At 41.1% G+C, this 24,636-nt stretch overlaps 1 long non-coding RNA gene across 1 annotated transcript in view; it reads left to right on the top strand.

Moving 5' to 3' along the window:
• Nucleotides 1-2,596, top strand: part of LOC134562643 (uncharacterized) — a 33,829-nt gene extending 31,233 nt beyond the window's left edge. The window contains exons 5-6 of the long non-coding RNA XR_010083227.1: nucleotides 377-618; nucleotides 1,858-2,596. This is a non-coding gene — a long non-coding RNA (uncharacterized LOC134562643). The remainder of the gene's footprint in view (nucleotides 1-376; nucleotides 619-1,857) is intronic.
• Nucleotides 2,597-24,636: the final 22,040 nt, after the last annotated feature.

Raw genomic sequence — 24,636 nt, 5'->3', positions numbered from 1 at the left:
ATGATGAAGATGCCACCTATAGTTAAAATGTTGGGTGGTAACAGGAGCTAGTGAGCAGGCTGGACTGCACTCAGCCTGTGAAACGTGGGTGACGAGAGTCATGGACAAAGGCTGGGATCCCTGACTGCAGTAGAGTCAGGGGAGCAGTTTTGATGGCCTTGGGGATGGGGACTTGGGAGCAGCCACGGGGTGGCAATGCAATATCTGCAAAGGTCCTGGTGCCAGGGCTGGAGGAAGCCCTAAGCAGTCCTTCAGAGCTGCCTTTGTCATCTGGATGTTCAGCCTGAGACCTGCTTAATGAAGCTAAGCCAGAAATTGTTTTGACTGAGTGCGTGAGATAGAATTCTTTGAATAAAATTGTTATTTTTCTCTGCAGCCTCTTAGAAGCTTGATTATTCCACTAGAGACATTTTGAGACCAATCCCATGAACATATTTTGAGCTTATTAAAAGCCTGTCTTAAAACTGGCGCACACAAGCAGCAATCAATGAAAACTTGGCACTGCTACACTGAACCACATTGTGCTGGCCATAATATTGATGTTTGCTGAATATTTACAGCATTAAAGCAACCGTTCATTTAAAAGAAACAAGTTGGAAAGAGCTTACACTGAAAGCAGTAAGTAAATTATATCAAATACCATATGAGTTTTGATGCAGCATAAGTAAATCATTAAAGCCAGCTATTGCTGTTTTGATAAAAGATCTATCTGAAAAGTTCTGCATAGAAGATAGTGGATTAACATAGATTTTGGTAGCATAGCTTTTTTTTTTCCTTCCCAAAAAGATGGTTTCCAGGAAGTAAAGTGATTCAGAATTTTGTTGAGCAAATGTGCACAAGAGGTTAACTTGGTTTTGTTCAATGAGTGCCACATTTCACCTTGTGGATGGATTCATGTCTGTGTCTAGAATGTCATTTGGCTGCTGTGTGTCATAAAACAGGACACGTTGTTTTGGCAGGAAGAATAATTGTGTGCTCAAGAAAATATGGCTTTCCTTGATTGGCAAAGGTACAATGTTTTCTCAGGAATGGAGTGCAGAGAAAACCTTTTCCCCAGCTCTGATAACAGTGATAAATTGTAGGCTAGTTGAAAAATGCAAATTTTTTTGGTTTTGTGAAAAATAAACCTAAAGCATTTCTGCAACATTTTTATTACTTTACATAATTCTAGCTAGGCAAGAAAAACATCCTTTAAAAGTCTTGTCCAGTATTTTAGTCTTGAAAGGAAATTCACTTGAAACTGGAAACACTGAAAATGTTACAATCAGCACTTAAAACTTCTGTTTTAAAATGCTTTTTGTATGCACATGTCCAGTGCATTATAATCAGCAAGTAACAGAGCTCCATGTATGTACCAAGATAAAGTATCAGCTTTCCCAGATGGAGAAATGAAAGGCATAGAGCAATTGAACAACTTTCTTGGGATCATGCAGTCAGTCAGTGGCTGAGTCTGGCTTTCAGAATGTTCAAGCCCTTGTTTCAACAGAAACCTCTTGTTTCACAGAGATTCAGTCTAAGGCTAACATTGTTTTTTTCAGGAGTCATATTGGAAAACACTGTTTCTCCTAAGTTTATCTGATGTGTGATGCACAAAAAGTATAGTCAGAGAGTAATTTATAAAGAGCTTCAAGGCACAGACAACAGGAAAGCTCCCATTGTGGCAAGTGCCTTAATGTGCACGCTTGTGCAGCAGTCTCACTAAAGCCAATCCATGCTCCAGGCTCCAAAAATATCAGATTGAGTTGATAATTTTTCTCAGTCTCAGGAGTTCCATGTAATTTACACCAAATTCTTACTGGAATACTTTGGTGTTTCTCTAGTCTGTAGTATGTAACATTTTCGTATTGTTTCTTCTAGACTCCATTTTAAGTGACCCGAAGAGATGGGAAGAAAATCCCTGCCTGTGGAGCAGTGAGGTTCAGTTCACTCACTCCTGGGTGAAATATTCCCCTGCTTATGCCTTGGCAGATGGGAAGGACCAGCCTGTGGAGTACCAGACTGAGCATGGAGAGCTGAGGGAGAAGAAGCTGTGTTCATTTCACTCACTAATCAAGAATAATCACAGAAGTTCAAAATTACTACATTAGTCAGCACCATGACAGCGTAACAAACATGCATTGTGAGGCAGTTAAATAAAATATTTAAGAGAATGCACCTGGCAGTGGCATTTGGTCCCACAAGGAGGGGTAAGTTGGAAATGCATAGATAAATTGATTGCTCCAGCCTTTGTTCCAGGATTCAGGGGAATAACAGCAATAGCTGACAGTGGGGTATTTTCACAGCAGGAGATATCCATTTGGTTCTTACAGTTACTGACAATTCTTAGGTGATTTTTGTTGTTATATTTTTTCTAATCCCATTTGAGTACCTGTTTTTTTATGAGATTAATGGCTCACAGTCTGTGAGACACTTATTTAAGATGCAGGAAGAAGGATGTGTCTGCTAGACACATCTGTGCTCTGCAGTCTAAAATTGCCTCCTGTTGTGAGAGAGATAGACAGAAAGAAGTGACTAGAGTACACTTGAGCTGCTAACAAACTGCTTTGTAACCTTGCCCCTGGAATTTACTAGTTGCCATTTTAAAAAGCAACTTTTGCTGAGCTGTTGTTGGGCTGAATTGTGATATTTCCTTTTCTAAGTGGGGCTGTCAAGAGCTATACAGTTTAAGAACTCTTGTTTTCTCTTAAATGATGCTACAGCTGCAATAAAACAATTTGCTATCCATTGAGGTCTGATACAACTGCATTAGAAACCTTTTTAATAGCAAACTCTTTTCCAGGAATGTTAATACATATTTGAATTTATTTCCCCTGGAAGTGAGACACTGACAGCACTGACTAAAAATAAGCATTGTGTCAGGCAGGTATTGTGATGGGCTTGCCCTCTTTCAGTCACATATCGTATGTCTTTATGAAAGGTATAGAGACATGGAGGTGGTTTTCACCTAATACTGCACTGTGATTTGTTGAATGGCTGTGATCTACATTTTGAAGATCTGGCTCTGACAGCTTGCAGGGTCTCCTGGAACCCCATACTCCCAAAGCAAACTGAGTGTTACAAAAGAACTCTGTAGCAGACAAATGTACAGTGAGGTCCAGCTGCACAATGCCTAATTCATGCTGAAATCTGTAATGGATGAGGAACTAAATGTTCCTACGGAGCTGGGCCCAGATGGCAGAGAATGAATCATAGGATCATGGGATCATCAAGGTTGGAAGAGACTTTTAAGATGATGCAGTCCAGTTATCCACCCAACCATACCACTGTAACCCCTAAACCACTAAACCACCTTACCCAGTGCCACATCCAGATGTCTCTTAAACACCTCCGGTGATGGTGGCTCCACCACCCCCCTGGTCAATATATTCCTATACCTGTTATACATCCTAAGAGAAAATTTATTTTTTAATATCTAATCTGAATGTCCCCTGTCTCAGTTTAAGGCCTTTTCCCCATGTCCTCTCACTGCAGGAACAGTAGATGGACTGACCCCCACCTCACTACAGCCTCCTTTCAGGTGGTTCTGAAGAGCAATGAGGTCCCCCTTAGCCTCCTTTTCTCTGGGCTAAACAAACCCAGCTCCCTAGCCAGTCCTCATAAGGAATGTTTTCTAGTCCTTTCACAAACCTTGTTGCCCTTCTCTGGACTCACTCCAGCACCACAATGTCCTTTTTAAAGTGAGGGGCCTAGAACTGAAACATTATTCAATGTGTGGTCTCCCCAGTGCCAAGCACAGGGGCATGACCAGCAGCTCTAGTCCTGCTGGCACACTATTCCTGATACAGACCAGGATGCCATGGTCCTTCTGGGCTGCCTGGGGAGACATTGGATCGTACTCAGCCAGCTGTCAACCAACATCCACAAGTGTCTTTCTGTTGAACAGGTCTTGAGCCACTCATCCCCCAGCCTGTGTCACTGCATGGGGTTGTGTGTCCCACGTACAGGACATGGCACTTGCCTTGTTGAACCTCCTGCAGTTGTCCTCAGTCCATTGCCCAAGTCTGTCCAGGTCTCTCTGTAGTGCCTTTCTATCCTCAGGAAGATCAACACTTGCACTCAGCTTCCTGTTGTCTATAAATTCACTGAGGCTGCACTCGCTGCCCAAATCCAGACCATCAATAAAGATGTTAAACAGGGCCAGCCCCAAAGCTGAGCCTTGGGGAACACCACTGATAACCTGCTGCCAGCTGGATGTAACTCCATTCTGCACCACTCTCTGGGCCCAGCCACGCAACCGCTTTTTTACCCATTAAAAAAAAAAAGAGTAAACAGGCTGGGGATGGGGGAGCTATTCTATCTGTACTTGTTCATTAGCTCCCAATCCATGTGTTTCAGACTGCAAGCCACAAAAAATTAAGCAAAATCTTTATCATAACTATTTCACCATATTCTGCACCTTCAAAAGGTTGTGAAACAGGAGGATAGGGAGATTTTTGCTTTTTCCAGCTCATTTCAGACTGAAGGCTGAAGTTGCTGCTGTGACTGTAGTGCAAGGTAGGGTTCCCTTGGCTGTCTCAGAGAGCAGCAGCCATCCAGCCTCCGTGGTATGGCACCACGGCTGCAGTGGAAATCTACACAAAATTAGATGTGGCCCTCTTGATGAATGCTTGTTTTCATCATCTACCAGAACCACTGGCAGCAGATCACCAGGATATCAGTCCCATCTGCAGTGATGCACAGCATTTGCAGAGAGCTTTTCCAGCTCCCATACTGACTTACAGACTTACTCTGATGAATTGGCCCATCTGTTCCTTTCCAGAAAGCAGGCACAGATTATTAAGGCTGCACCATACTCACAGTTTTCAGAAGAAAAGGAGCCAACTCTCAAACTTGTGCTACTAGGCCACTGCATAGAAGATCTGAATAATTTGAAATAAAGGAATGGCCTGAACACCCTGGGATATATATTTTCTTACAATCATAGCTTCACAGCCCTCTGTAAAAAGCAGTTTGGTTTAGTCCCTGAGATCAGTATAAATATGACACATCTGATGCTATTCATGCTACTCTCAACATGCATCCTAAAATGCATTGGTGCTGCCCTCTGATAACCTTCTTTGGGTGTCACAGTGAGACTGCCAAAATATTTCCAGAGCTTACTGATTAAAGTTCAGTAGTCCAGCATAGCGGGTCTGGATATAATGACTATATTTGAAAGAGAATAACAAAATAGGTGCAGATGCATTTATTTTAATGGTGTTTAATTTGATCTGGTCACGGGCATTTGCAGTCAATACACATAACCAAAACAGGATCCAAGTTATTGAATACTCCAGATTACTGAAGAAAAGAAAACTTGTAAACAAGGAGGGAGAATGTATAAATATTGTTGAGGAGAAAAACAGAGTTTTGCATTGAAGTCCACTAGCAGATGACCTGCCCCATAAGTGCTAGAAACCTATGTAAGAGAGCTGGTGGTTCCAGTGGTTAATTGAATACCAGCCCAACAGCAGAGGAGGTAGTCCTCTTGGTCAGGCAGAATATCCCAGCCCCACATGGGCAACCTCATGAGCAGAGCCTTTGCAGCTCATTTCTCACTGCAGTGTTTTCAGAATTCATATGCTGACCAGCTGTTCATATTGCATAGCCTCCCAGGCATCTGGGGATGTTGGTCAAGCCAGAAGAGTGAGAGCAACACAGTGATATCCAAATTCTGAAAAAAAAAGCTTCTGGAGCGGATAACATGGACCCTACCCTCTCTCTCCACTTTGAACATTTTTAGTTGAATATTCCAAGGAATGCTTTTCCCCCAAAAAGACCATATTTTATTATGGTTGACTTATACCTGGCAAGTGTTTTACTGCTTCCAAGCAGTGCTTTTCCCAACTGTTCTTTTGTTAATTGCAAAAGCACCAGCAAGGATTTGTAGATATGACAGTTTACTGAGTGGATAAATACAGCCTGATAAGCTCCAGTATTTTGATTGTATAGGATGAAGAAGGGTTTAAGAGGTAGCTGACTAATCAGCAAGGAACAAACCTTCCAAGTTTTTTGAGCACAAAAGCCCTGTTGTAGTCTAGAGGAGACCAAATGCTTCCAGGGTAGGTTCCAAGTAGGGTGGAAGGGGAAGAGTGGGAAACTTTCCTTTTTGGGATACATACAATTTCCTCTTTTACATTCATAATACAATTGGGGTAATTGAACTGGATGGGTGCTCTGTTTTCCTCCATAATGATCCCATTCCTACTCTGAGATAAACTACAGGCTTTAGGTCTCATAGTTAGTCCCCTTGGAAACCAGATTATTTCCTTTTAAAATAGAGCACACCAATTATCCTCTAAATAGTTTCGATTATTGTTCTTACCCACATAGCAACAAAAGATGTATTATCCACTCCATCATGTAGAGTTGAGCTTCACCCTCAGAGGATACTGGCAGATGTGTGTGAAGGACTCATGCAGTGGCCTCCTTCAGCCACATTTGGAGCAGCGCAGAAACAGTGGTGAGTGATGTGTTTGGTATATCAGAAGTGGTTACACACAACTGGATTTTCTGTTTATGTACCCACTCAGAATTACTGGTGGAGAAATAAATAATTCCTTCTGATGGCTGATATATTAAAAAATGCTTTATTTGGTGTTAGCTCACATATTGTGGGGCATCTCAGAAGATATTAAGTATCTCAGGAGTTACTAATTATTTCATTTTCAAAGCTATTCATTATGCTAGGCACTATAGATACACGTAGAAAATACAGCCCTACCCCAGAGACTGAGGGTCTCATGCCTAAACATTTCTGTCTTTTGTGCTTTTCAGAGCAATAACATGAATGCAAGGATCAAACACAAAGAATTTTATCTTTCATGGGAAGCCTTTCAGTCTTCCATATAAAATGCACCCTTTTTAAAGGTGTTCTGCCTTCCTTTGGAAGACTCTTTGGAGATCGAGCAACACAGCAGAGGTGGAATCAGCCCATAAGAGTGTAACTCTTTGTTTTCTTCTCTCATCACCTCCTTCATGGTGTTTAGTCTGCGTGTCAATGGCTAAAATAACACTGCATTACTAAGAAAAGATCCAGTGGGTCTGTGTTAAGATGCACCCTATTACACTTTGGCCAACAGACAGTGAAGTCTGAGCTCCAATTTGGCAGTGCTGTCTCTTCCCTCTTTGTCTAAGCCATAGAACCAGGATGGTTTGTGTTGGAAGGGGCCTTGGAGATCATCATTCCAGCCCTGCTGCCATGGGCAGGGGCACCTTCAAGCACCATAAAACAGCTTCACAAAACACTCGAGAGTTCAGTGATGCTGTTGCTGATCTAATCTTTTGCCACTGAAGTTGTGGTGCGAATAATTGATGCTGGGGGGTGGGAAAAAGGAGTTCCTCACTTGCTAAAAGCAGAGTCCTGAAAGCTTCCTGCAGAGCTGGTGAAAAAAGACATTGAGTGTTCATCTCCAGGAATAACCATATGTAACAAATTTCTCTCTCTTTGGGGTACTTATTTGTGGTAAGACATAATGACCCAGTTCTGAGTGCTGTCAGCAGTGCCCCCCAGTCCTTTACTGTTCACTCTCTGTGGTGGACAAGCTGTGTGGAGCTCGATCGGTTACCCTCACAAAAGGCCTTTATTTGCACAGAATAGACTGATTCCCTGCTCTGTCATTTTCATATTCAGCGGATGATTAACTTGTCTGGCTGCTTTTCTGACCCCGCCACCCTCCTCTCTTCCAGGTGAACTGCCGCAGCTGCCACGTGAAAGCAGCCTGCTAATCTCCACCGAAAGAGCTCAATTAGGGAAATGTGGTTAAAATGGCAAATGCAGAAGTGAGAGAGAACGTGTTTGTGTGTGAATATGACATTATACATCAGAGGCCTACAAAAGACTGAGGCGATAATTGCCTGTCTAAAAACCTGGCAAATATTTTAATGCCGCCTGTGCCCTCACGCGGCACTGTCTGCCTCGCTCGGTGACAAGCACTGCTCGCTGATTCCTTTCAGCCGTGCTCCCTTGGCTCGTTTCTCGCAGTCATTTGAAACCTAACACGAGAATGAAGGGGCAGATCATTACGGTAAGCATTAATTGCCTGCAAGGAGTACCTCGGCATTCTGTTCAGCAAACTCGGTGTGCTCCTTTTAGCCTTGCACACTCCCTAAAAGCAGCTGAGAGTTGTTTTTAAAACACTAATGACTTTATTCTCCTTGAGATGTGTTGATTTTTCTTACAGTCCCCTCTACTGTTTTTCAAGGTACTGTAAATGTCCCCAGGGTAATTGTGAAATGATCAGAAGTGCTTGATATTGAGCTCTTTCCTTTTAATTACAGTCAGATATCCCAGCCTATTTTCTGAAACTCTTTTCCTCTATACACATGTGGCAACCTCCATTTTTGCCCAGTAGACAGATTCAGAGGAGCATCTCACCTCCTTGGAGTCCAAACATGTATCTTAAGACATAAAAATATCTCTGGGTTAAATGAAAACTTTATTTAAAAGTGGGTAAAGGAAAATGGTTTTGAGAAGGGTGGTGAAAGTACAGTGACTCCTAGGGAGAATGCCTAATTTCTAATTAAGCAAACTATTCTGCCTTTGAAAACTTCATGCTCGAAAACACTGATTGGGATAGGATTCTGCAGTTTATAAGTAATTTTACTCCAGAAAGGATAATTCAAGTGTTTGGTTATAGACTTTTCAGTGGCTAATGCTCAGAAGATGCTGCTCTAAGACAACAATTTTCACCTGTTCGGAATCCCATAGTTGTTTCTTCTTCTTTAGGAAGAACAAATACTGTCAGCTTGTGTCACATGGACCTCATTATCCAAATTTGCTCCTTTATCAGTAGTCATAAGACTTTCCAAGATCTGTAACTCTTTTTTTTTTTCCCTCTCAGAGAGAAAGGATGAACTGGGTATTTCTTAGATAATGTAGGACATGAAAGACATCCTTGGCAGTGCAGAGGGAGATTACATTTTGTCTGCTTAGGATGGAAATATTTTAAGTGGATGCATGTCTTGCAGTCTAAAGTGACTCGTGACATTCCCGGAGCACACTGCAGTGGGAGAAGAGCAAGGCAAGGATGTGTCATTTTCCCATGCTTGTTGGTCAGGGCTGTGCTAGCAGGGCCACGTGATGGTCAAATTCCATTTGGATGTTAGGATTGCACCATGGTGCAGGTAAGCACATGCACATGGATAACTAAGGGGCTTTCTTAGTTAGTAGATACACTGAAAATGCTGATGGGCACAGAGCAAAGTTATACTAACTTAAATGTTAACTACCAAACAATTAGTTCTATTTTGTATGCACAAACTACCAACAAAGCCAAATTGGTTTAGCAAGACCCTTCTCTCATTAAAATTAATTTTTCAAGATATCTTTATTTGGTTCAAAATAACGTTTCACTTAGACATGTATAATGGGGAATAAAAGCCACCTAGGAAAAAAGCTATAGAAAATATAAAATGAAAGCCAAAAAGTCTTTAAGTATAAAATATTTTTCTGGGGAATGAAAAAAAGGAAAAAAGGTTTTTCAGATCAACTTAGAATTCAGTTGTATTCAACCTTTCCTGTTCAACCACAATACAACCTTCTGTACTGAAAGAGCAGAACTAAGAAACCTGTGCTAGTGCTCTGTGAAAAGGTTTGAGGTAGATTGAAATAGTTTCTCTTAAATACTGAAAGCAGTCTAATCATGTCAAAAAGGGAGCATGTTCTGGCTAATTTACATTGCTTTCTTTTATGTAGTTTGACTCAAGCTAGTTAGGTGCTCCTCTGTTGGTCAGGTGCAAATTGCTTTAGATCAATTGTTTTAAAGATCAAAAAAAATTTGCTCTTATTTCTTGTTTTAGGTAATGAAACAGCTTCTTCCTTTTTCCTGCAAGAATTTGATCCAGCAGTTTCTTCTTTTCCCACTAAGACTAATTCTAATTAATTCTCCTTTTCATCTTATCCTGTCATTTCAGTAGTCTGAGCACAGAGAGAGATCTTTATGAAATGTCTAACACATTCAGCTTCTTAAATCTGAATATCTCTTGAAAAAGTACAAAAAGAAAAGCTTTTCATGGCAAGTATTTTGTTTTACCTCCAGGTGAACTATTTCACAGATCCCACATACCTAGTAGGCTCTTCATATCTTTCACTCCATTTACTCTCCTGGTGGTCTGATATATGTACAAATGGTTAAATAAAACAGGAGCATTTTTTATATTTCAAGTAGAATAATGTGGGAACAGAACAAGACAAGAGATTGATGAATGAGGTAATACAAGCTGTTCCTGAAATCTCAAATGCAGCTGAAGCCAGGGAAAACAGCACAACTTGGTACATGATGTGCATTACTTTCAGTGTTCTGTGGCATATTTTTAAGATTTACCTGCAACTCAAATATGTAGCATGAGGAAAGTTGCTTTCTAGAGGAGTAATTTATATGAAGAGACTTTATTATTTGTTTTGAATATTTGTTTTGGTCTGCAATATTCCTTTGACTTCTATGAGGTTCAACTTGGATATTTATTTGTAATTTAAATAATTTCTACCCTCAGACAAGTTGTGACTCATGCTGTCATGTTTTGCAGCTAAGAAAGTAGTTGACAAACTGTGTAAAAACCTCTCCAATATTATTTACCATCACAGAAATCATGCATGATGGGGAGAAAAAAAAAGCACACTGCAAGGTTTTGAGAGCCATCTCTGTCTTGCAAGTAAAGCCTGCTACTGGGCAAACTGCTCTGCCAGGGTAAACATCATCCCTCCTCCTTCTTCGCTGAAGTGCCTCTGAAGTCTTGGAACTGATCTGGCCCATGGTAGAGTTTTCCTGACCCTATGCAAAAAAACCAGTATTGAAGGGACTTCAAGAAGAAGGCTGATCTCGTGTCATCACAATATAATGTCAGCTATATTTACATATATTTAGGTCACTAGCTTCATCTAGGACTTCAATACTCCCAGCAAAGATGATCCCAAGAGCTCTCAAAGGAAGGTTTTCCTGTGCATCTGTGTGTTGCTTCTAGAAGGTTCATTTTACTAGTGCTCAACCTGATTTTTCCTTCCATTTAAACATATTATGTCTAGTCCCATCTGACAAATAAATAAAGAAAAGAAACTGCTTCTTTTGCAGCAGTCTTTCATGTACTTTGAAGTTATGATGCTCCCTTCTCATCTTTTCATGTCAAGGATGAAAAGCCCCAAGATAACCTTTTCTTTTTTTGCCCTGAGTACTAAACTGTATTCATTCACTGAAATCTTCTTCCAGTTGCCACGTGCTTGTTGAAGTTCTCACATTTGTGGCTGCAAATTCACATAAACGTGACAGAGACTTCAGACAAAATAAGCCTCACTTGAAAACCACTGTCAGCTGAATGCAGACTTTTGAGAAGCTCCAGTCTGAGACTTCAGTTCTGTTTCTCTCTGGAAACCATCTATACTCCAAGAGTTTACTGAAGTGTTGATTTCTTCCAGCAGGTCTGCCCATCTCAACAACAGTAGCTCAGATATTCAGAAAGAGCTCTTGCACTGTGAGGCACTCTAGTGTCCTTCAGCTCTAACAACGTGATCCCTTCTCATCACAGACATTTCAGGAAAATGTCAGAGATTTTGATTTTTTAATCCCAAAAGGGCACTACTACATAAAATGCCTTTTGGAATACAGGGAATAAATTTCATTTTTGAAAGTTTAAGGTGTAAGTGGTTGACCCCTGGGAAATAAGCGTACTGCTCCGCTTGCTGCTTTAATGAAGGTCCTCTGCCGGAGAACATGAAGTTCTTTATGGAGTTTGCTTTGTAATATTGACTCACTTACCTGGGCTGGCAAGGAGCTCATATGTCTCCCTCAAAAGTCACATTAACTGCTTCGCTGCTGCCCAGCGTGAGGTGGTGCCGATGCTGTAATTCACAGCAGTAACACAGACTGGGGGTTGGCCAGGCTGCTGTCTCTCCTTGCTGCTAGCCAGGAAACTCAAAGACCTGCTACTGTCCTGTCTGCACCTTCCTGGGCTGCACTGCTTGTCCTTAGTTACACATTCTGGCCATCAGATCAATTCCTATAAACGTGTGTTATCCCCGATACACTGCTGTTGCAAATGAAAAATATACAGACCAGATCGAGCACCTATTACACTTCTGCTCAATACTGTGTAACAAGATGGATGACTCCTTCAGCTCCCAGTCCTGCTCCTGTGGAAGTCAGTACATTCATTGCCAATATGAACAGGAGCAGCTCCCTATTTCGATAAAACACAACCCCCACAAATGTACCTCCCTCTATTCCTTGCTCCCAAGGAGGGCCTCAATGCCCTTGCAGGCTGTCACACTTCCCTAAGTAAGCATGACCTCAATGCCCCCTGCGAGGAGGCAAACACACGAGTGCAGAACCACAGGCAGTAAGATGTTGCCAAAGTGTTCAGGCTGGGCAGCAGACTGGAACAGAGTGCTTTGCTGGGCCTGTTCGTGCATGCACTGAGCTCGCCTAACTTATCTGTTAATTGCTTTGACCTGTTTGTTTACTTCCTGCTCGGGAATCTCAGAATTTGCTGCACTCAAAATGACTTCTGGATTGCAGCCCTGAGCAAACATTGACTTAACCTTTTCCCTTAATCTGTGTCAATATTTCCAGTCTATTCATATGCATGTGCTATTGCACTGGATAAACCAGGGTTGTGTTCAAAACTAATGCTCTTTTATTTATCTGGAGGTATCGTATTGTGCAGGTACACAAAGCATCCAAGTGAACTTCTTTAATAAAAAGCTTAACCCTTATCAAACAAAGAACACATACCCATGGATCACCAGGCCAGAACAACTCCAATTTAGAAAGCTTTTCTGGTCCTTGTCAGTGCTCTCCTCACTCCATCACCTCTCACAACCAGAGCAGCAGGTACAGGCAGGGTTGATCCCTGTTTCCCAGCATCAGCAAGCCAGCAAACAGGAAGATATTGTCAGTGAGTTCTGTTTGGGACACGACCTGCACCCTTGGGTTGTACAATTAGATGACAGTTCAAAGGACACCCTAAAATCGACCACTAAGCCATCTGGGAACAACAACACCAGCAGTGAGCAGTGCCATCAGAACTATTAAAATCAATAGAGGGTTCAGGCCCTTACAGCAGCATTTTGTGTGTGTTATGTGATCTGGGAGCAGAGTGGAAAATGAAAGTCAGTTAGAAAGATCTAAATTTTTATTTGAGATGACAAAACAAATTATTTTGGTGCTGATACCCAGCACCACTCTTTATTCTGCTTGATTCTGCATACCTAACTTATTGCTTAAGAGATACTATATTTCTCAAAGGGCCATTTTATGAAGTCATTTTGGGACTCTTGCATCCAAGGGGGACTTTTTTAAAAACAAACTTTGATCCGATTTGTTTGTCTAAAAGCCAGCCGAGCTAGGTAAAAAAGATGATGAACTGTTTGTGCACTGGCTGCCTTTTTGAATAATTCTTTCCTCAAGTAGTCAAAGGTTCAATACAGTTCAAACTAATCATAGTATTTCTTTTTCCTGGGTGATAATTGGAAATTTTCCTATTTGTAAGTCACATGGTTCTCTCCTGTGCAACGTTTGTCAGATTAGCCTTTAAATCAAGCTTTAAATTCTGCCATTTTGTAACTATGTGGAGGTTTTTATTTGGATGTGGAGTTTTGGTTTTGTTTTTAATGAGTTGATATTGATTATTGTGTTCTTTTTCTGAACTTCTACAACCCAGCAGATATACTCCATTACCCAAAGCCAGGGGTGGGCATAGGAGTGCATGCCTGAGAGATGCAAAGAGAAAAATCACTAAAAAACCCCTTGTTGTCAGACTCTCAAATACACTGTGGGGAAACCGCTGGAAGGGTGAGGGCTTCCCTTTTTTTTTCAGAGATCATTTTCCATTTCTTCTTTCTTTCCACAGATCATTTTCCAGAGAACAAGTCTTGTTTAACCAAATATACCTGTTGGACTAGGTAGAAATGGGGATTTGGAGATAATCCTCACTTTACTTTTTGTTGATCCACCAAAAAACTGAACTGCCAGGGCACATAGGAAAAAGCTGAATTTTCTCCAGTGATCAGACAGAATATATCTAGACAGATGACAACAAGCAGTACTTGTGGCACGATTCATATCCACCCACCTGCAAATTAAATAGGCTTAGTACCTAAAATCAGTGAAAATAATTTATTTGATTAGTTAGTACAGAAATTTACCATAATTTTCTTTTATTGTCAGGTCCCTGAAGAGGTGTGCAACAGATCTCTTGGGATTTTTTTTTAGTCTTTCTTACACATAATGCAAAGTATTTTATCCTGTACAGTTCTCAGTATTGAAACAAAATGGGTTAGGTCTGAAAAGAATGAGTAAGGTTTTAGGACCTGCCTGGAGGGGAGATTTTATTTCAGTTTATGAATTTGTGGATGTAGGATGGACAAACTAAGCAGCATCTCTGAGTATTTTTGCAGACTCTGTGACTGAACAAGAAGCATATTTCACCAGTCTAAACCTATTTCTTGTACAGTCTTATTCAGCCAAAGAAGCATTTGGGACCCTTAAGTAGGACAGCTTTTGGTAAGACTGTTGTGAGTTGGAAATTGGAAGCTGAAATCAGACACAAAATTTTTGTCTTTGCTCAGACATCCAATTGAGAAAGTTTAAATGCGGCTTCCCTTTGCTTAAAAAGTAAAGCACATGAATCAAGCCTTTTACTTAAATCTTCCAGCTTTCTCTGAGAAACGGTATCCCTTTCAATGAGCCTCAGGCATTCCCACTTGACTCAGGTTAATGCGTTTGGTCTCTATAGAAACAGCAGCAGATCCCACATGTAACTTGGAAAGGTCACCTCACTTTTGTACAAAAGCTCACATTGTCTCTTCTTTCTGTTTCATAAAACACCAGTAAAAGGAAGCAAAAGGCAATGCACTGTACTCATCCAGAGTCTCAGGGCTCTTCTGCTCTTGCAGACGCTGATGAAAGACCAGGCCCTTCAGTGCTTGTGCTTGCTGACCATCCTGGGTCAAAAGGAAACATGAGCTTTTAAATACAAACTAAATAATACCATTGAGTTGGCAGGAAATTCAAACTGTCCTGAACTGTCTGGGAGCCAGCAAAGCTAATGAGCTGTACCATTTCCAAATGGGCTGTTGGTAACACCATCTGAGAGCTTGTGTACATACACAGTCGTGCAGGTTTGCCTCAAAGCATAATTCAAAATAGATTTAATTAAACAAGAGAAAAAATAATATGGAAACTTAAATAGATATCAAGCAAGCTTATGTCAATTTTATTAAGGGAGCAGTTTAAACTGAAGCACAATAATCCTCTCTTAAACAGAGCAGAGCTGTCTTTTATCAGGGGTTTTCTAGTGCTTTAGCTGCTCTTGGTTTAAAAAGCAATTGAAGTTAAAGGCAGTCTGCAATTCAGTTCCCAACCTCACCATCATGTCTGTTAGCACAAATAGTGAAAAATTCAGGACACAGTGATAAGTGAGACACAGAGAAGAATGTTTGAAGGTATCAAAGAAACATACCTGTAAAGAGAGAGAGACTTTTCATAGGAAAATGAAGTACTGGAAAGAAAAAAACCTTCCTGAATTTCATATGGTTTGAGAGCACGTGTTTTTTGTGTTCCAATGTTCAGTTACACAACCTTTAGTGCAAGGAATATTGTTCTTTGGAGGGAGAAATGTAGGTGAGAGAGCTCTTCTTTATGTGCAGAGACGTTTCACAAACAAGTCCTGTGCAAGCAAAGTGGTGATTAGTCAGGAGGGTAACTCCAGGCCACAGCCACAACTGGGCAGTCCCGGGCCATCCCAGCCAGCCCTGCACTCCCATTCAGGTTTTCTCTCTGAGGCTTGTGGGCGATAGGAATCATGCAAACACCATCCCTGTTCTTTCACGCTGCCCTCCTTAGGCAGCTGCTTTCTGCACTGTGGGATTCAGGGCAAAAGTGAAGCTTTGCTGCTTGTGCGTGCATTTATTGAGTGCATCGGTGGTGTGGCTGAGAGTGACTGTGCTCCCCTTAGAGCAGTCACATAAAACAGGGCGTGTGCTTTGCACAGAAAAGGCTAACAACGAGATCAGCTCTGTGTTTGATACAACTCAGACCTTTTGTACTGTGTGCTACCAGCAAGTCTCTGGGATTTTGTTGTCTGCCCAGAGGAACGAGCAGTTGCATGGAGACAGAACCACTCTGGGGACCTGGGCACATGGCAAGGGACTCTGGCTGATGCTCATCTTCAGCTCCGATTATGTTATTTGCCAGCTTTGTAGGTTGTGCTACACCAGTCTTACTTTGCATTTCAACCCAATCTTCTTGCAAAAGGATGCTGCTGGAGTCTAGCCAGCCAAGTCCCTTCAAAAGATATTTGCTTAGAAGCCTATAGTTATAATGTAAATTCATCTTCAATTTATCTCAAACCCATTAATGTCTTAACAAAGTATTGTTTGTATGAAAGCAGAGAATATCACAGGGCATCTTTCAACTTTCTGGCTCCCTCTCTGCTGCCCAGAGAGGGCAACAAATGGAGCTAGGATTCCACAGAGACTGCCTGCAGTCACAAATGTGAATAGTACCTAGCTCAAAAGGCTCCAAAGTGCAGGTGAGACCTTCAGATGCCACTGTAGCACTTACTGCCGTAAATCAAAGCAACAAGAAGTGTTTCAGAAGCATAGTTCATAAGCTGTGCTCTAACGCCAGATTTCATATATTCTTTCCATTAGTTTTCACAAGAACTGAGAACATACATCTCTGAGGGCCAAATTTGGAACTAAATGGAAGCTCCCCATATTTTTCAGTGCAGATACCGCAGTGCATGAGATTTGATAGCATCCTGATAAAGCCATATTGATAGTAGCATATACCATTTTAATCTAGTATTTCTCAAGTTAGAGCTGAGGTGTGTCATGCATTCATGAGACACATTTGTCTAATACTGAAATGGAGTCAGCTTGATTATTTTCCGTAAGTGCTCTACTAAAAGAAGCATCAGATATACCTAGGGAGATATGACACTGTTCCTCAGTTCACCATCACAATAAAACTCCCGTCTTTATACTGAGTTATTCCTTATATTCATATTAATTGAACCTCCTTCTTGTTGAACACTCTCTACCATTTTTTCCTAATAAAAAAAAAAGGCATGCTTTTTTTGCAGCTGCTCCAGCACAGCCTGTGCCCAGATAAATAAATGCCTTGTGTGCATCTGCAGACATCTCCTGGTTGTCTGTTCTTTTTCCACTCACCTGGAGCTGATGCCCTGGAAGACACATGTTCTTTGCCCCAGATATTTCTAAGATGGGAATAATCAGATGTTGTGTAACAGGAATCCAACTCTGCTCCAAGCGGTATGTTCCAAGTTAGAAAGATTTTATTTCTCTTCAAGGAGCTCTGCTTGCACAATGTAAAGTAAATAGCTGCTCTCATCTGTGGAAGATTTAGCAGGAGAGGGGAAAGGATCAATGCCAGCTCTGTCTGTAAGACATTAGTGCACTCAGGGTGCCCGCAATAAATTTTTAACCTTTTCCAGCTTCCCTGGGGATGGGAAGGTATTCAAAAATATCAGCACCCTCATCCTAAAGCTTAACTTTGCAAAACGAAATGAATGAGATGTTTAGCAAACCACTGGCAGATAAATCATAACGTTCTCTTTTACTAGACAAATAACATATTTTATTAAACAAACAGTAGAGAGATTACCACTTTTTGTCTGAGTCAGAGTTTAATGTGAAGGACTATCTGATTTTATCAAGAGCTGAAATTTCCCATTAATTCCATTCTTATTTAAAATTAATACCCATGAAAGTCTGTGATGACAGAGGCAGGTTTTAATCTAGCATATTTTGAACATCAAGTAGCCTGAGAGCACAGCAGCAGTACTGCTGCAGGGTTGCCTGTCTGTACGCTCCTCATTTCTTGAAAAGGTCCGTGTCCCTGTCAAGACACGGTGCCGTGGTGGGTGCCAGATGGGCTCTGAAGTGAATTGGCTCAGGCCTTGGGTGTGGTGTCACGCTGCCGCGCGTCGCTCACGGCAAACGCCGCCACGAGGCGCGTGGGCGGGAATAGGTCACGTTGTGTAGCAGCCTACAAGGTGCTGTGGGGGCTTAGATGGCCTGCAGTGAACTTCAGCTTTTCAGGCACAGAAGGTTCTCTTTCATTTGACTCCAGCAGACAGAGGTGATACCACAGGGACTACCTTGGCGAGCTGGGGCTTGGACCCGCAGTTTGGCACGTGTGTGACATGAGAGCTAAAGGGGCTGGAAGAGATTTTGCTTGTAGTAAAAGCTTACAGAGAAAAGCAGAAAATGCAGGATGAGAGAGGTCACTGCTGCAGGCTGTCAGCAGTGCCCAAGAAGAAATATTAGAAACTTAGATCATCTTAAACTAAGACTGACAGTCATAGGTTGGAGGAGGGAAGGACAGAGAAGGTTAGAAATCTGCCTATTTATAACCTAGCCCTGAGACCTTACCAATCCTTCAGCTCTGGAAACAGACACATAAAACCTAATGTAGACACTTCTAAATAAGTGTCAAGAATCCTTCAATGCTTGTGCCTGAATTCTAACTATTTTTTGCACTAATTTCCATTACTGTATTTTTGCATGTGGATTTTAGGTCACTTGTAAATAACAAGTCCTTTTGAAAGCTCTCAGGGTGAAATGTAGTATACTGTCTTTCTAAAGCTAAATTGGATATACTGTAGAGCTTAGAATTTAGAAGTTATATCTATCTGTCTATCTATCTATCTATCTATCTATCTATCTATCTATCTATCTATCTATCTATCTATCTATCTATCTATCTATCTTTCTATCTATCTATCTCAGGCTCAGTGGGGATCTTATAATTCTCTATAACTACCTGAAAGAATGTTGTAGGTAAGTAGGGGGCAGTCTCTTCTCCCAGGGAATAAGTGACAGGACCAGAAAAAATGGCCTGAAGTTGTGCCAGGGGAGGTTTAGATGAGATATGAGGAAAAAAAATCTTCACAGAAAGGATGGTCAGGCATTGGAATAGGCTGCCCAGAGAAGTGATGAAATCACCATCCCTGGAAATCTTCAGAAGGCATGTGGATGTGGCACTTGGGAATATACTTTATTGGTGAGCAGGGTAGTGCAGGGTTAATGGTGGGACTTTCATGGGTCTTTCCCAACCTTAATGATTCTGTGATAATATGTATATATATGCACTTATATATTTATATTAGAATTTCAAAACCTAAATCGCTGTCTAAGTTGTTGCTACGGTATTAACATACAGCACAAGCAAACCTCAAAGAACTCCAGCAGTGTTTTTAAGGCCCCAGTTTATCAAATTAACTCTTGGAGCGAGATCTTTGGATAAACACATGCTTAGCAAGCATGTATCCAGCCAAGTCTGGGCCTGACCTGCTGTGCCACACTAATTATTGCCAAATGGGCAGGGTGTGCTGGTGTTTGCCACTGCAAGAGTCTGCAAGAAACTTTCCCCTCCAAAAGCCGCCACTGCCTCCAGCAAGGGAAAACCAGTCTTTCAGTTCCCTAAACTCAAGTTCTACATCTCTGCGTGGCAGCGTTCGCAACCCAGAGGGGATAAACAGGGAGGGAACAGCTGCCTGAGATGAAATACTAATGCAAGGAACACCTGGCCCAAACTGATCTACAGAGATCTGGCTTATAGGAAGACAGAAGCAGGGAACTGCGATGCAAAATTGGCACTGATGTCACTGGGGTACATTTATAATAAATTATTCTGAAACATATGTACTATAAAATTAAGTATGTGTCTAACTCCACCCTCAGTTTCTGTCTTAACAATGTTTTGTGCTCACTGTCAAGGGAGGCCAGCTGCACTTGCAAATTAGTGTTAATTTTGAAATGCAGCTGTCATATGCAGTGGGTCAGAGTAATGAAAAGGGTTTTAATAAAAATTGAAATTAGTTAAGTCAGATCCTCACAAGGATTTTTTCCACAAGAGGAGCAAAATACTAATACCTCCTTTGTATTTCTCCAGTAAATCCACATTCCAATATCATGTCAGTCACCTTATTTGCATTTTGTCATATTTTGTGGATTATTCAGTATTCAATTGCAGATCCTTCAGAGTCAGTGCACTGTATCCTCTGAATGCATATTTCTGACAGCTCCACAATCAGTATTCTGCACTCATAACGTGGAAGGAATTAACTGATTTTATGTGCTTATGACATTCAGAGTAAAATATCTGAAAGATATTAGAGTAGATAACACCACTGTATGCATGCATAATGCCATGTATCCAAACAGTAAAAATTATAGGGGAAAATACACACTGCTAGAGTCAGTGTACTTCCCCACCAGTAACAAACTAACCAAATTTTAATAACATTTGTGGGGTTTGTTAATAGAGTCTCATTATGGAATATTTTTTCTACAGCCTTTTGTGTCTCGCTCCCTAGGCAGCAATCCTGCCAGTTTTTTAATATATGCTTGGCTTTCAGTATCCATGTAATCCCAGAGGAGTCAGTGGGACTACTCATTGACTTAAACAGAAGGAGATGAAGGATAGAAGACTTAGATTATCTCCCTGAAAAGAGCTCATCATGACCCTTTGAAATGGCCAAAATCCATGGAGCATAACAGAAATGTGCTCTTGAGAAAGGAAAAGCTATAAAGCTCAATTTGGTCCTGATGTGTGCAAGCCCTTTGGAAATAAATGATGAAATTGAATGGTTGACCAAAGAGGAAGGGGTCTCTCCGCCTGACTCTGGTGGTAGCCCCAAGGGCTTCCAATTTATGTCACTTGGGGGAGCATACATTTTCCTCAGTTGTCTTTGTGAGTGCAAATCTAGAATACAAAAGTGATTATCTAGTTGAGATTAATTTCAGATCTAATCTGCTGGGTTTCCACATTGTGGAACTCCCTGGATGTTTCTTGGGTTCATCCCTCTGTAATCAGATGATTATTTGACGTTCTATCCATCACAATCTATTTGCTCTGTAATGCAGTAAATTGGTGTGATATGTAATCTGCTAACAAGTCCTGGTGCTTCTTTCCACAGTGCTGCCTCAGTCACTAAACACTGCCTTGATGTGAAGGTGTTAGACAAAGTAACATGTGATGAATTTGTTAGTTGTGAGCAAATAAAGAGAGGATCCTAAAATAGGAATTGACAAATGCAATGTAGGTTTATTAAGTGCCAGAAGCATTGCCAGAGTCTGTCAAACTTCACAAATTTTTGGACCTTTGAGTCTCCTTGCCCTCTTCCTCCAGAAGCCTGTTATCTATTCAAAAGGTACTATCTTCTGGCATTTCAGAGCTTTTAGCATTCACTATCAGCCACTGATTGATTTTTTGATATTGATATTCTACTGGAAAAGATGCAAAACACAACAGAATCCCCAGTCTTGCATCATGTGAATCGTATCAGACAGGAAACCAATTGTTGGACCTGAAATTTCCTGTTTGAATAATAATTTTGTGCCCTATTACGATGGCAGTCAGATTGACTGAAATAGCCACATAATGAATCATGAAACGACATTAAGCAATGAAGGTGTGAAAGCCTTCACTCAATTGTGTTTTAAGTTTCATGAGTTTCATTCCAGCTGGAGTGGAACAGAGTAGTGAATTTGAGCAGAAGTACCTATTAATTTTTACAGCCAGTTTGACTATTGCGCTATAAACCATATTTTCTGGTGCCCAGTATTGGTAAAATAAGAAGTATTGCCTTTCATACTTGTTGAATCAGAAAAGCAGAAGAAGTGAGCTGCTTTATTGAGATAACTAAGGGTCTGCATTGCCTTTTAATGAGACTTATAGTACTGATCCACAGAAGCAGGGCTGTGTTGGAGGCTGCAGGAGGGAGTGTCTATTTCATTTTAAGGCCTGTATTAAATGAAGTAGAAGGGTCAATATAACACCCAGATTTCTCATTTGCAGTAGCAGAGAAGAGATTCTTGCATGATAATGGTTGTAAAGCAATAAGTCCCAGGAAATGTCATGTTTTTCTGTGGAAACAGATACTTGAATTCATTGACATAAAACAATGTGGGAGTCAAGAATTTAGTAGGATTAAAAACTGAACAGAGGCACATCTTACACAAACAACCACTGGTGCCATTAAATCATGGTAGTGAATCAAGATTTGACCTTCTCTCTTCAGCCTCTGAAGTTGAATTTTAAAGTTGAAATGGAAGAAGGTCTGCAACTCCCAGACCTGTCTGCAGTGAGAGGCAGCTACAGATAGAGCTGGGACCTGCTGTGAAAAATGGTTCTCAATCATTTTTCATCTTTTATAAATCATGTCATTTTACTCACCCACTGTTCCTCTTATGGTTTAAAAAGAATCTAAATTCAGAATATTATGAAATGGATATTACAAGATCACAGGTAAAGATGCAGCTTTTTGTGCAGAAATCTCTGGGCTCAGCTTTGGAAACTTCTTGACTTTCCTGTGTCAAGATCATCAGGGAGTTCTTGGGAACACTTTAAGAAATTTAAGGTACTTGCTGCTACCAGGCAAGGACAAGGTAAGGAAGCTGCTCAAGCAGGTTCAGTGAGCGTGATCAGCTGCCTTTGTTACAGCTGCCCCTGGCTGGAGAGGGCCAAGCAGCCTTTTAGCTGGTGCTCAGCTAAGAAATATATAGGAGTGCAGCTCCCAGAGCTCAGCTAATAGATAAAACAGTTTATACAAAGGGGGACAAAGAAGAAGGACTCAGGTCAATTTTTCAGCTGCAAAAGTCTCAGACATGGTGTTAACACACCAGAGTGGTTTCCCTGGCAAGCTATCCATGCCAAGGTAGAGGCTTTGACACAGAGTAAGTTACAAATGGTGGATGCAGCCCTGCAAGTGTCCTAGGCTGCAGGGAATGCTTGGACTCTCTTTCTGAGGCCTCTGTCCTGCAGGAGCTGTGCTGCCAAGCAGAGGAATTACAGGAGAACAGCATCAGATAAGAGGAAAGCGAGGTATAGAGAGGTAGACTTCTCTGAAATGAACAATTTGAAGAGCTGAATCCCATCTGCAGCAGCAGGGCAGCTGGTATTCTCCCCTGGCATTAAGGTAAGTGCAGCCTCTGGAGAAGGTGAGGGTTGGAAGTCAGTGGCTTCTGATGCCAAGAGAAAGGCTACTGCCCCACTTAAAGGCTTGCAGCTGCCAAACAGGCTTACTGCCCTCAGATTTAGAGAGGGTCACGGGTATGTTGTCTGCACAACTGTTGACATGTGATGACATGCATGTTACATCTGTTGGAGGTATCCAGAAGCACTGACCTTTCAAAAGAGGCAAGTTGCTCTCCCTCTGTCAGAGCCTGCTTTTGCTAGAGCATGAAGCTGGGACAGCTGAATCTCTTGCTGGCTTTTCTCTTGTTCTCTTGTGTCATGGGCTAGAATGGAACAAAGCTGTAAATTATGGGAATATCAGTTTTCACTCAATTGCTCTGGGTGGAATTTCTCTGAGCTCCGCCAGTTACCATCGGAACAACTTAGTATATCCATCAAAATCAGCATTGCAAAAAAAGTCTTCCTGGAACTACAAAGCATCCTCACTTCAAATGAGAAGTATTTGGACAATGTAACAGTGATATTCTTTGCTTTGTATAGCAGGGCAAGAGTGTTTTGTTGTTCAGGGCTTTTTTACCCCTAAGCTGAGGTTCCTCCTTTTATTTGCTTTAAAGGTGCTTTGTGAATTGGCAAAAGATCTTACAAACGTTCTACATATTTTTATTCTTGTTTTAAGTTGCCTCCAGTTCTCTTTCCATGTTCAAGGCACTATACAGTTCAAATTGTTTCATTCATGCAGAAAAAAAAATCCCATTCACTGTTTACAAGAAACATTTACTTGCATGAGCAGTTCGAAGTTTTTATTGGTAAACAAGAGTTCAATGGATAAATCTACCTATTCGTCCAGGGTAAATACTTGGAGCATGAGGCTACTGCTGCAATATATTTTAAATGTTCAGTGTCAGTCATGAGTACAAAAAAGGCATGTGCTTTCTCTCTTTATACAACCTTCATATCTTTAGGAAATACTGACATTAGGACATGTCCTGTCATCAGCAGCCAGCCTCAACCACTATGACTAACCCATGTGCTTACATCACTTCTTTCAAGCTCTGAGATATATTGAAATCTGTCTTGAAATCTAATGGCTTAACTGTGCTCAGAAAATGTGATGGAAACAGAGATTCTCCTAGGAGTACAATACATCAAAGGAACATTTCACTAGAGTGTCCTTCAGAGTACCACCAGAAATTCCTTTAACTGAAGTGCGTTTTGCAGATAAAAGCTTAAAATGTGGGACACTAAAGGAAAAAGTAAAATCTATGGGAAGTGATACATATTGGACAGTTGGCATTGGTTTTCTTGTTTTACACATGATTTTCCTTTTATATCTTTGATATGCTGGGAAATGATGTAACTCTGTTCTTGTGATTTTTTTTTTTTCCCTGATGATTTGTCATTTCCACTGCTGGCTTTAAGCAGTGGTAAGTACTTACTTAGGTAAATACCCTGGACTGTACCTAACAAAACACTTTCTTACCTGCCACCCAACATCAAGCACTGCATGGCCTCATGAAAGTCACATTTGGACATTTTTTCTGTTTGGGATTCTATTGTGCAATGAATTGCAGGACTGTGCTTCTTGCTTACCCATCTTTAAAACACTTTTAATAGCACCATGAAACTTTCATTTAATAGTATGTAATTAATATTATTTCTTGGTAAGAATATCTGCTAGAGAAATTTCACCACCTTGTTCAAGGATACCATCTGCTTT

The sequence above is a fragment of the Prinia subflava genome, chromosome 1 (genome assembly GCF_021018805.1).
Source record: "Prinia subflava isolate CZ2003 ecotype Zambia chromosome 1, Cam_Psub_1.2, whole genome shotgun sequence".
Classification (NCBI taxonomy): Eukaryota; Metazoa; Chordata; class Aves; order Passeriformes; family Cisticolidae; genus Prinia; species Prinia subflava.
The sequence above is the reverse complement of the archived record's forward strand: the minus strand, read 5'-3'. Positions and strand labels throughout refer to the sequence as shown.